Source organism: Paramormyrops kingsleyae, chromosome 24, assembly GCF_048594095.1.
Source record: "Paramormyrops kingsleyae isolate MSU_618 chromosome 24, PKINGS_0.4, whole genome shotgun sequence".
Classification (NCBI taxonomy): domain Eukaryota; kingdom Metazoa; phylum Chordata; class Actinopteri; order Osteoglossiformes; family Mormyridae; genus Paramormyrops; species Paramormyrops kingsleyae.
In genome coordinates, this window is record NC_132820.1 from 3,493,502 (window position 1) to 3,505,885 (window position 12,384).

The window sequence follows — 12,384 nt, forward strand, 5'->3', positions numbered from 1 at the left end:
GCAAAGAGAAAGCCAGCTCTGGTTTGTGTTAATGAGGTCACTTAAGGTGCCCTTATGGGCTCTGCAAAGGCTGGTACTGCAATCAACTAACCTGCAGTATATCAAAACATTTCTGATTCTGTATCTATAAATAGTAACACTTCATATGAAGAATCTATGAACATGTTCGTAGCACATTATAATGCATCCACGAAGCATTATAAACATGCCTATACATTTTAATAATAAGGCATAACACATTATAGCTTATGTTTATTATGCATTATAAATGCTTTATGAAGCTCTCATCTATAATGCTCTGTAGATGCCTTTATAATGCAATACAAAGCATCATTAATTCTTATACCGACCATTATAATCCATTATGAAGGTATCTATAGTGCATTATAGATGAGAGCGTCATTGGAGCTTATGAAGTATTATAATTAACAGTATAATGCTTTATGACTGGCAATAGAATATACTGTAATACTTTATTAATTCTTATACCGACCATTACCAAACACTGTATTCACTGTTGCACTTTACAACTAACAGTCTTTCGGACACTGGAACAGATCCATAATTTATTGAGCCAGACAACATGGATTTTATACTTATGTCTACAGATCTGCTTATATATGTTCTTCACCCATTGTAGCATACATAGAATAATATGTGTCCTAACACAGAGCCTTGTGGAACGCCACCCTCCATTTTTAATGGAGTGTTGTCTACGATGGTTATCATTCATTTATTTTTCGTTCAAAAACACAAACAGCTTAAAACAAGAATTATGGCAATGAGAGTGATGTAGAAGATTACTAACCAGATCATTATGAATTGTGAGATCACTCATGGCAGTGGACAAAACGTTGCTTGGGAGCAATGGCTGCCAGCAGATTTTGAGATCTGACAAGCAACGCTATGAGGACGTGTTTGTCTGAAATTGGTAACATCCAGCAAGCATGTGTTTGCATAATCAGGCCAGGAGGGCTGTTATGAGCTCTGCAATGCTGGCCCATACACTGACTGCACGCTGACGTGGCTTTTGATAAATTTGGAATTGGAATTGGAACTACAAATGTCAATATTTAGTTTGCGTCCTTTAAACTTATTTAATTTAGATTTAGCAATAAAACAAAATGACTGCGTCGTTTAATATTAGTCTTTTCTGCCAAATATCTGCTCTGTGAAATTACTCATTTGTTCTTGCGTTGTTGGCTGCATTAAACGACTTCTAGCGTGGCAGTTACCGAGCTCCAGATTTCCCCTGTAATAAGAACAGAATGCGAACGCCATACAGTCCCGTCGTATTCCGCCGTTAGGTGCGGACGAAGCTCCTCCATTAGATTTGCCTTCTTTGGTACTTTCAGCATCTGGCCTCTAGGAAGGCCGAACTCAACACATTTTAGAAGAATCCATCCATATCTAAGCGCCTGAAATAATGGCCTGAAAATCGCTAATATCCTGTACATTTTTCCACCTATAGATTCAACTTGGTCAACCAATTACCGGTGAAATCGTTACAGATTCCTCACACCCCGGACAGAGCCACTGCTCTCCTCCGCCAGATGCTGCCGATCTCTGTACACCAAAACTACTCCACGCAGGAGCTGTTTTTTTTCCTCGTTCCATTACCCTCGTAAATAGGTGCCTGGTATAATCTGCCAGGCCGCAGCTACTCGTGTCTTTACACTCTGCCTCACATCTCCAAATACTGTATTTCCACGTCTTGATCTTCCTCCCGTTGTGCAGCACTTTGGTCTGTCAGCCTGCTTAACTTCGCAAACGTGCTGTACAAATAAACTGATTGATTAATTGATGGATTGTGTTGTACAATCTCATTCCTGTACATGACGCTCATTATTATTGTTGGCACTATAAGTAAATCACTTGTCTTGTACATAATCTGTATGTGGCTTGCATAACGTGCATTGCCCGTAAATTACATGTTCATTGTCTGTATATTTATTGTCTGTCGAACTTGAGCCGGAACCAAGTTCCTTGTGTGAGTTGACACACTGTACTTGGCCAATAAATCTGATTCTGATTCTGGTTACGTAACATAGGCGGCCAGTCATATTAGCATTTTCGCTAATGCCCTGCCATGAAGTGCAGAGAGGGTGACAAAATAACTACCTTGCTATGGCGGAGATACTACACCCTTTTGGGAGGGTGTAGTATGCTCTTCTACACGGAACTCCCAGGCAATCTCTGAGTTGCTGGTTGCCTGAAGGAAGAGGCCTGACACTTCTGCTATCGCACCTAACTTTCCCATGCAGAGCTTTGTGAGAAAAAAAAAAATCTCCTGGCTGATGAGTGTGAATTAGAGGACGGCGCACTTCTCTACGCTGATAGCTCCTGGCAGCTACGCCGGGGGTCTCGGAGGGCAGAGCGGCGGAGTGAGAGAAGCGAAGATTAATGAAAGTGGAGCGGAAGTGGTCTAGTGCCCGCTTCACACTTGAGGATTCTTCTGCTAGACCTGTTGTGGGGGCGGAGTAGCAAAACGGAAGAGATGATCACACCGGGACAAGACGATGCAGTTCTGGAAAAGTCCCACTTTCACTGCATTCGTCTGAGTCCTTTCTCTCTCTCCTTCATCTGCTCTTCAGCCAAGCATTGCGGGTGAATTGTTTTCAAAAGAACACAGTATAGCGGATTGGGGTAAAAACACTACTTAACTGTTATGAAGGTCAGGGGTGTGCCTAGAAATGCTGGGCCCCCTGACAATAAAGTATATTTTATTAAACTGTTCTACCTAGTGCAGCAATAGCCAGCATATCATCCCCAATGCTACACCGCAAGGTGGTTTTAATAATGTGTTACCCTGTAGGCTATTAGAATTTTTAGCACAAATACATTTCATGCATGCCTTTGAAGCTCATCATGTATTTTATTCTTTTGAAATGTTTGTGTTTCATTTTTTTTTATCTTTTCAAGTTTGCTAGTTATCTTGATATTTATTTACCCATTTTTGTATATCAGTTAATTTATCTATTTTTTGTAATATATGTGCGTATCCAGTTTTTCTCTGGTTCCTATCTAGATTGTCTGAACCACGGGACAGCTGTAGATGCTGCATGCTCACTGGGAGTGGGTGGTCCCCCTTAGTACATTTTGTCATTTTTGGGGTACCTATAAAGTGATGGGCCTCCTTAAATTGCCAGGGTGTCCATGCTCCCCCCACCCCCAGGGGTCATGACACGTCTTTGATACGCGTGTGTATCAATTTGTCCAATTTTGTTTCTGCCTTTGGCTGGGGGTCACAATCTAGTTACCCATTTTAGTAACACATCATTTAAAGCAGTGCATTATAATGCATTCATAAAGTATTATAAACACGACTATAACTTTTTAAAAATGCATAATACATTATAGCCATGTTTATTATGCATTATGAATGCATTATGAATGCTCTATGAAGCTCTCATCTATAATGTAGACCAGGGGTCTCCAACTGCGGTCCTGGAGAGCTACTATCCAGTAGGACCGGAGTTGGAGACCCCTGATATATACTATATACTACATATACTATAGATACCTTAATTGTGCATTATAATGGTCAGTACAAGAATTGATGCTTTGTACTGCATTTTGAAGGTATCTGTAATGCATTATACACGACTGCTTTAAGAAAAGCGTTACCGATATTTTGATGTTTGCCAGTCCCAGTCTGGTCTCAGGATTCACTCTCTTGGATAATCTACCTAAGTGTGAGGGACTGAAAGGGAAATTCAGAGAGTAGAAGGAGAGGAGGTCTGTCTCAGTCTAGGAGGGTCCCCACGGTCCAGCAGTGACTGAAAAATAAATTAAGCCTGCGATCCTGGCATGTTATATCAGATGCCCTCTTTTCTGTGCTTTTCTAACCGCGGTGCTGCATTTCAGGCCTGGCGAGAAGGTGTTTGTGTACCGGATTATTGCCTCGCTGTATCAGAATACCTCTGTGTAAATTCTCCTGCTCTCTTTGGTGCTTAGATCACAGCTGTGAACCTTCAGTGCTTTGAGTGTAACTCGAGCCAGACTTCTACGATTCCACTACCGCCGCCATTTTCCTTCAAGTGCTTCAGCATCGGTGTCGGTCTTCTGGGGCCCACCGATTCCCCCTAGTGCTACTGTCAGTGTTTTCGTCTCACTGTGGAGTCATGGAACGTACCCTGCGGTCAAACGTTTGTTAGTCTTTCCCATTTAAAGTGTTCCAAAAGGCATTCACAAGATGGCATAGTCAAAAAATTAGATTCGTCTCGACAAAATCTGATTTCTTCACTTGCCTTTTCTCGTTCCGTCTTGGCCTTGGATATATGAATGACCCACACTGTGGTGAAGCTATCGGGGCAGTTAAGGGTGATGCACCAGAACACGAGGAGAAAGAAGACAGCAGAGAAGGAAAGCTGGACAATTTTTATATGCATTGGCAGCGGTATTTCCAAGGATCAGCTGCCACATTGCCTCCCGCCAGAGTTTGTAGGAAAGTAAACCAAGTATTTTCCTACATTTTCCTTTGTTTTCCGTCTCTCTGTTCTCACTCTTAAATCTGCTGGTCTCTCCCGCCGCCTTGGCAGTGATTGGGTCAGCATGATATGGATGGAATAAATACCTAGGAAGCCTTGCAGCGAGCGGCTTGGAAAGGCTCTCGATTGCCAGGCAGCCCTGCTGTGTTTGTCTTCTTGCTTATGTGTGGGGGGGGGGGGGTGGCGTGTTGCATTGAGCTGTCAGTGCAGTGTAAAAATAATGATAGATTGAGCCAACGATTGGACCTTTACAACAAGGTTTTCTAGATCTATAGTCAGATGATGAAGTTTGCCGCTTTGGAAAGATTGAGTTGAAAATGTAAAGTGAAAACCAATGCAGTTTCTTCCGCCCTAATGTGGGTTTTGTTCTTTCATCCCACGTGGGCCGCACAGGCTATAGGATGCTCCAGACCGCGCTGAAATTACCGTAACCATATGTTTTTACCTTCCAAGACAAACCAGTAATATTGTGGCAGACACTTTGTTCCCTAAGAGCTAGAACCCTTCAGTCTGAGGTGAAATGGCTAACCTCAGGCTGCGCTATCCTCCTGAATAATGCGCTACTTACTCTTAAACCCTTAGGTGCCTCCTTACCCATATTATTTCTGTCACAAACCCGGCCATCCATGCGAAAAAGTGCCGGACCGCTCTCACGTTTTCCCCAGTGTTTACGTCTAGCTTACGTGCGGCGCGTGAGGGCGTCTGGTAGCGGTTCCGCCCAGAAATGGCGCCGCTGTTTGGTTTTAAAGAGCCAAACCGCACATCCTATTCCTGTCGTCGCTTTGGCTGAGTGCAAGATGTTAGCAGCGCGATTCTATTCATCCTCGGAAGCTGAGGATCAAACCATTGTACATAATCCGAGCTTAATGGGAGGTTAATAATGGAGAAAAGCCGTTACCATGTAAAATAATAATAATAAAAAAATGTGCTGTCACCGTGACGCTCGTCAGCTAACGAGGAAGCGGCGGTGGGGAACTTGTTAAAACGGAGGATGTGACATTTATGTCAGACGCTGGTCTCTGCGGACCTCGGATGTCTGCTGCATGCATGAGCAGATTGCCTTTCATCCTGCAGGATACTCAGGGGGGAAGACATGGCGGCCATCTCTCCAGGGAGAGGAGGAGCTGGCCGAAAGATCTGCAGTGCTGTTAGAACGTTAAGCATGTCCATCTCAGTACAGGATGCTTTGATGGGGCTGAGACTTCGCTCTGAGGGCTTTTTTCATAGGCCCTCATTGCCTCAGTTGTGTAGTTGTAGGTTTACATGACAGGTACATGTATTTTTTATATATATATTTTGTTGCAACTGTGGGTCAGACCGTCTCTGGAGTTGTTGGGGCTTATGGGCCTTGCTCAGGGACCCAAGGGTGAGATCATTTTGCTGACCCTGGGATTTGAACCAGCAAACAATCAGATGTCTTGGTCCCGCTTGGACCCGCCTCCTCTACAATCTGATTGGTTATCTCCCTGAACCAATCATTTTTCGTCCTGTCCTCAGAATATGTTTGTATAAGTGAAGCTCCCGCAAGCTGTGTGGACGGAGTGAAATCTACTGCACTGATGTCTCAGAAATTTCACCGAGGAAATGTGGTGTGTGGCGTAGTGGTGAAGGGTGAGGGTCCGGATCTGGAAGGAACTGGAGTGACCTCACTGTGAGGGCAGGTGTCTTGGGCGGAGTCATACAACATGGGTGAAAAAATCAGCTTAGCAGATGTGGAGTTCAAAAGCGGGGTCCGAAATTGCAGGATTGAACCGTGGCAAGAAAAAAAACAATGAGGAGAAGGAGGCATGGAGATGTTTGGTATGCAGAAGAGGGGACGGCTGAAAGGTCTGTGGTGTTTATTCCGAGGAGCTTCATCCGTCTGCAGGAGTGATTAAGCGCACAGCAGCCAGCCGGCGGGGGGGCTGCTCCGCTTGGCAAGCGGCTCACGCTCGTCGGCGAGGATCGCGGCCACCTGCCCCACGTGCGGCTGTGTACGTCCGCGATGCAGCCATCCAGGCGTCCTCAAGCTGCTTATCCTGCCCAGTCACTGTAAAATAACTGGAAGTAAACCTGTATTACTGTCATTGGCTTATTAATATTTATTTTACCACGCTGCTGTTGAATTCTCAACTCGGATTGGTCAGAATGGTGCTGAGGTAGTGCCAGCCAAGCAGATCACAGTATTAAATCATCGCACTATTCGAAAATCGTCCATGAGCCCATAAGCAATAATTTTCGAGTTAACAACGTTGGCTTGGGTCTAAGCAAAATGTCCAACCATTGGCATTCTACAGTACTAATAAGTGCTGGTAAGCATCAAAATATCAAATGTCTTCAGCGCCAAATGTGTGGTAACCATGGTTTAAGCGGGTTACTTAATGTTATGCATAGTTATGTAACTCTGGTTTCCCCCCACAGTCCAAAAACATGCTTAGGTTAACTAGAGTTACCAAATTGCTGGTTGGTGTGCATGTGTGAGTGTGTCTTGCCAGGTTATTCCCTGCCATGCGCCCGTAACCCTTGGGATGGACTCCAGACCCCCCATGACCCTGAATAGGACAAGCAGGCAGTTACAGAAAATGGATGGATGGACAATGAAATAACTCCCAGCTTATATAATTGATAGATCTGCAAGTGAAAGCAATAATTCATGAATCACCTGTGCCCACAAAGCAAGATTCCTCTTGTGGATTTAATGCTTCCAATAATCACTTCCCTTTATAGTAGCGCTGGTGCGTTTTGTTTTGTTTTCATTGTTAGATTTATGAGACTGTAGTACTTTAGGTTTTCTAAAAACACTCCAGCATTCAATGTAGAATATAGCAGGAGTGTCTGGTGGTATAACAGGCGTTCAGAGGAAATGATAAGCGGCTAAACGCTGCTGTTTTATCTCGAATGAGGAAGCGATTAGACAGTCTGCGATCCGCACTCCCTCGAAGCTGCCTATCCTGGCCGCAGGAGTCGGCTCTTGCGCTGATGAGGGCTCATCGTTTCCCGACACGCTAAGCTTTTCTGAGGGACAGTAGCAGCAGCTCTCATTCCAGAGGCCTCTCTTTGGGGACGGCGGCCTCCTTCTCCGTCTGGGGGCTCCTCCACCACGTCTCGGGTTTCTGCTCTGGCAGCCAGCTTCCTTTGGTAGGAATATTTTCATAGCAGCAAACTCTTAGGAAGTGTTTCCTTTTTTATGTTCGCTTGTCAGAGGGAAAGGTTTTTACCTCAGAGTTAACGGTTTATTAGAAACTGGAGCCTAATAGAGGGGGAAGATATTGCCGTCTTCTGCAATGCAGTTAACAGCGATGGAGTTTGCGCTTAAATTCCATACCGGAATATTCTGGTATTGGGCAATTTCCCTTTTAACAGAGAGAGCCGTTGCATGCAGCTGGGCCTGTTATGCATTATGTCGCATTGTTTATGTGCATAGGGAGGGAAGGAAATGGTGACATGCATCGAGAAATATAACAGACATCTTAAATATAGAATATATTGAATATATACTAAACATTTGCGAGCATGGATACTTTGTTCCATCACTATTTCTGATTACCAGAGTACCCAGAGTACCCAAATGAACAAGGAAATACAGTCTTATTCAATTTGCATGAAAAATGCATGTAATACAGCCCTTAAGCCCAGTTCTTGCAGAACTGCTCGAGGAACTTGCCAGATCCTTTCTCTGGATTGAGTTCTGGATGTTGACTTGGCTATTCCAAAAACACAAAGTTTCCTCCTGTGTCATGACTCGTTGTTGCGTTGGCTAACTTTAGCTCAAGGGTGGAGGCCCAACTACCCCCAGAACAGAACATTTTGGCTCTCAAAGATGGGGAGGTGCCCAGGTCCACTGGCTGAAAAGGAGCAATAAGCTACTTGCAATATTACTTGATGTCAAATGTGAGTTTTCGGTTTTGACCAGTGAGATCAATTTTTATAAAAACCTGCTGTCAAAGGTCTGCAGGGCGATCCAGGAATGTTCTGTACACCTGGCTAACGTCCCGTGGAAATTCAGTTCATTTGCAGTTTCCGCAGCCCAGACCTACCAGTCCTTAAACGTGGTCCTAAGATCCTAGGATTCTGTACTGTATTTCTTCATACTGCATGTGCCCATTTTAGCATATTGCACGAACCATTTTCTCTAAATAACAAATGATTTGTTTACTGTATGTAAAACGTTCTGGATAGGTTTCGATTAAACCATACTTCATAAAACGATTGCGGCATTTTTTAAACAGCATCAGGAGTCATTGCACATAAAGCTTTGCTTAACATCTATTCGCTTTGGATAACTGCCGATCCAGCACAGGATCAGAGAGAGCCTGGAGTGGAGCCCAGGAGCTTGTGGCATTCGGACGGGGCCACCTTGGATGGGATGTCACGCCGTCAGTCATTGTCACTCATGGGCTTCCTGTGAGCTACTGGTATCTCTCAGGCAATATGTTGGAAACGACTGCTCTACATGGACTGGCGGAGCAGTGGTTTCCTGAGAGATACCAGAAGCTCACAGGAAGCCAATGAGTGACTTGCATAACACTTGATATCACCTTGTCTCAAACACATAGCTAAGGAGACCTTTTTATTTGTAGAAGCAGCTCTTACTTTAAATAAGGTTGGCGATCCCTGATACACCGACACTCGTCCACCTACACGATGTGTTTCGCTTGCTTTTTGGAAACCCGTGTGAACATAGGAAGTACATGCAGGGCACACAAGACACAACACTGTACACTTGGGGGTGTGAAGCTCCTTGCCTTCTACCTGCCCGAAAAGATGCTGTTTATCTGACATGCTGCAGACCTGTTGTTTGCCAGTCATTTGCTCGTGGGAGTTTTGCTTACACAAAAATGTTCTGAGGGCATAAGAAAAAAATGGTTGGTTCAGAGAGATAACCAATCAGATTGTAGAGGTGGTGGGTCTAAGCAACTAGATGAGGCGGGACCAAGACATCTGATTGGTTGGTCCGACCTCCTCTAGTTGCTTGGACCCACCTCCTCTTTATCTCACTGGTTATCTCTCTAAACTAGTCGTTTTTCATTCTGCCCTCAGAACGTTTTTTGTGTAAGTAAAACTTCCATGAGCCAGTCATTTGCCAATCGAACAATAGATTTTCAGGTTGCAAACCGTCATTCGATCATTGCTGGTACTTGTTGCCAGCTAAATTGCTGTAAAGATATCCTCTCGTATATTTGAAGGCTTCCATTGTGCCACATCCTCACAATTAACCCGATCGTTAGGAATCCCCCCCCCCCCATTTGTCATATCTGTGACTAATCACGACTCCCGAGGCACCTTCCAAGTCTTTGTTTGCTCTCCAAAGTCCTTAGTCAGCTCTCTGCCTCAGTAAGTCATGAAAAAAAAAGAAAAACACGTTCACCTCGATTTCACGCGTGTGTGTGGTTTTCAAACAGGCAGTGGATTGCATATGTTATCTCAACATGAAACAAAGCTGTCAGCCAGGGGGGTGCGGAGCTGAGGAATGGGGGTGGGGGCCGATGCTTGGCAAACACGTTCCTCAACACCGACACTATATTCACGGTGGCAAATTCAGCTGGCTGCACTTCATAAATTTTGGCTTGTTGTTGTAGCAGTAAAATCAGCACTACTTGTCAGTTAATAATAACTCGACCGTGCTTATAATGCTCATAAAACCTTGTTCTGGTGCCCCCCCAGCACCCAGCTTGCGGTGGTATCATATGTGCTTGCATAATGAGTGTTTTCTGCAGAACCCGTAATTAGAAAAAGGTGTTCGGTTCTTCATCGCTTTAAAATGTCCCTGTATCCACTGTGCTTGGCGCACCTGGGTAGATGCGAGACCATCACCAGGGGATTAGGGCACGATGTCAGGCACAGGGGGGGGGGCGGATGGGCGCATTTTGAGTCTTAGCACCGTGCCAACAAAGGAATAAAGAATCTGCGTGGATATTTGGCATGGAAAATATGAGCGGTTCATCCCTGTTGAAGATGCCTTTAGTTGATTTGACGGACTGACAGGGCGCACACGTGGGGAAATGCAGTCCTGTTTGTAACCTGCACGGTAAATCGAGGCGCTTTAGTTTGAACTCACAATCAGAAGCAAGCAGGACAGTTTTGAGATGCTCAGGTCATACTGATTGTACGCATACTCTGGCTATAAAGGGAATGAAAATTATAGCCATCTAACATGATGGATGTAGTCTGCATACAATTTCACATCTTTATATATGAGCCAGGGGTGGATTAACTTATCTGGAGGCCCCTGGCTGACATCAGCATGGACGCAGCAGGTGTTGCCAGAGGTGGACAATTCTCCAGACAATAAAAATCCAGACCAGGATTTCGTTTCAGCCAACCAGTTGAGTACTCTGTCACTGTGACTCCTTATGCTCAACTGGTTGGTTGAAACGAAATCTTTATTTTCCGGACCTGAATTATCCACATTTGGGAGTTGCCAATGTAACTAGCCATTGCACTTTCCCCTGAGGCACGGCAAGGCCCTGCTGTTTGTCCAAGCGATATTATTGCCTGTGCAATAATCCATGCCTAACATGAGGCCTGAATGCTCCCTGTGACTTTGACATCTTATATACAGGGATGAGTCACAATGGTGCCCTTCCAGTCAATAATCACTCGAAGTCAAAATAAAACTGTGACCGCAGAAGCAAATATGTTTGTATGTGAACAACAGCAGCTGCTTTTGATTCTCAGTCTTTTGAAGATGAGAGCGACGCAGAACATTTGGCTTGGAACATTCAGTACCGAGATCATTCTCGAAGCCTTCCAGCTCATTCTCATTAATGCTGATCCTCGTGAGGAATCCCGTTTCATTGCTCTTGTTGATTCGGGTATTAGATTTTTTTTTGCCCTCGTTGCGTTGTGGCGTGAGCGAGCCAGAGATGACGACGTCTGGCTCTGCCGTAGTGCCATGCTAATAGCTCCTGCCGCACACGCTTCCACAGCAGGCCAGAGGCGGGGCCTGTCTGTTGGAGCCAACGCGAGCGATCTGTCAGGTAGGAGGGTAAGGCCTGTGCCTGGACCAGCAGGCAAACCATCCGTAATGTCAGACTCCACTAAGGACCATCCACACTGTCACTTTAACGGCTCTGTAGGAATCGTCGGCAGTTAACTGTGTCTTTGTTGTATAAGCCAAACTAGTCATGCAAGGTCTGCTTGCAAAATGACAATGGTCACTTTGCAGTAGGGTTTGGTGGTAACAGAACATAAAAGTCCCTTCTTCCTGTGGCTGGTGGTGGGCGTAGTGTGTCCTGTTATAGCCTCATTTCCCAGACGGGATTGCGTACGCCTGGAAGTGTTTGCGTAAGTTGAAAATTAATAAGAGACGGAAGTGAAACATTACAGTGCGGGCTCTAAACCAAGAGATATTAGCTGTGTTACACGAGTGTGGCCTCGGTATATGAGGAGGGTGAATCAGGTGACGTGGATTCCAGCCTTAAGGCGTGTGGAGAGCAGATTTCCAAAACTCACTCAGTCCACGGGATTCATTCTCAAGAATGTTTCTGCGGACGTCGTGACTTTGGGAAGATTAACGAAAGTTCTTTGTTGGATTCCATGAGGACCGAATGAGTTTGGGTTCCGAACACTGTAACGTATGTTGAGGAAGCTTGGCTTTAGGTCATTGGCGGTCTCAACTCACACACAACAAACAGTTTGTTCATATTCACTTGCTAATTGATGCACCCAGATCCTCACGCTGTCCTTTTTATTATTTTGCAAACTCCATGGCTGTTTTGCGATCAGTCTGACACATTCCCCATTAAATGTCTTACCATTAATGGTTCATTGCTGCGTCTTTAATGGCTGCTGTCTTTCTGCGTAGCTCCACAAAGGCCACTTCCTCCGAGGACTCGCCGAGAACTCGAGTCCCCAAAGAGCAAAGATGCTGAGTAAGGAGGCAGTGTCAGAATGTGTGCGCGCTTAGTAATGT

The 12,384-nt window shown here is 44.9% G+C and overlaps 1 protein-coding gene across 5 annotated transcripts in view; it reads left to right on the forward strand.

Annotated features, from left to right (window-relative positions):
• The window catches only part of LOC111850411 (A disintegrin and metalloproteinase with thrombospondin motifs 2-like), a 55,814-nt gene that overhangs the window by 11,022 nt on the left and 32,408 nt on the right, over nucleotides 1-12,384 (forward strand). Inside the window, exon 1 of one of the 5 annotated variants that reach the window (XM_072706516.1) lies at nucleotides 6,763-6,781. The exons of 3 other annotated variants lie outside the window; for them this stretch is intronic. The gene's annotated coding sequence lies outside the window, so the exon portion shown is untranslated. Of the gene's footprint in view, nucleotides 1-6,762; nucleotides 6,782-7,385; nucleotides 7,608-12,384 lie in introns of those variants that run through there. One more of the 5 variants, XM_072706514.1, reaches the window with a different exon arrangement.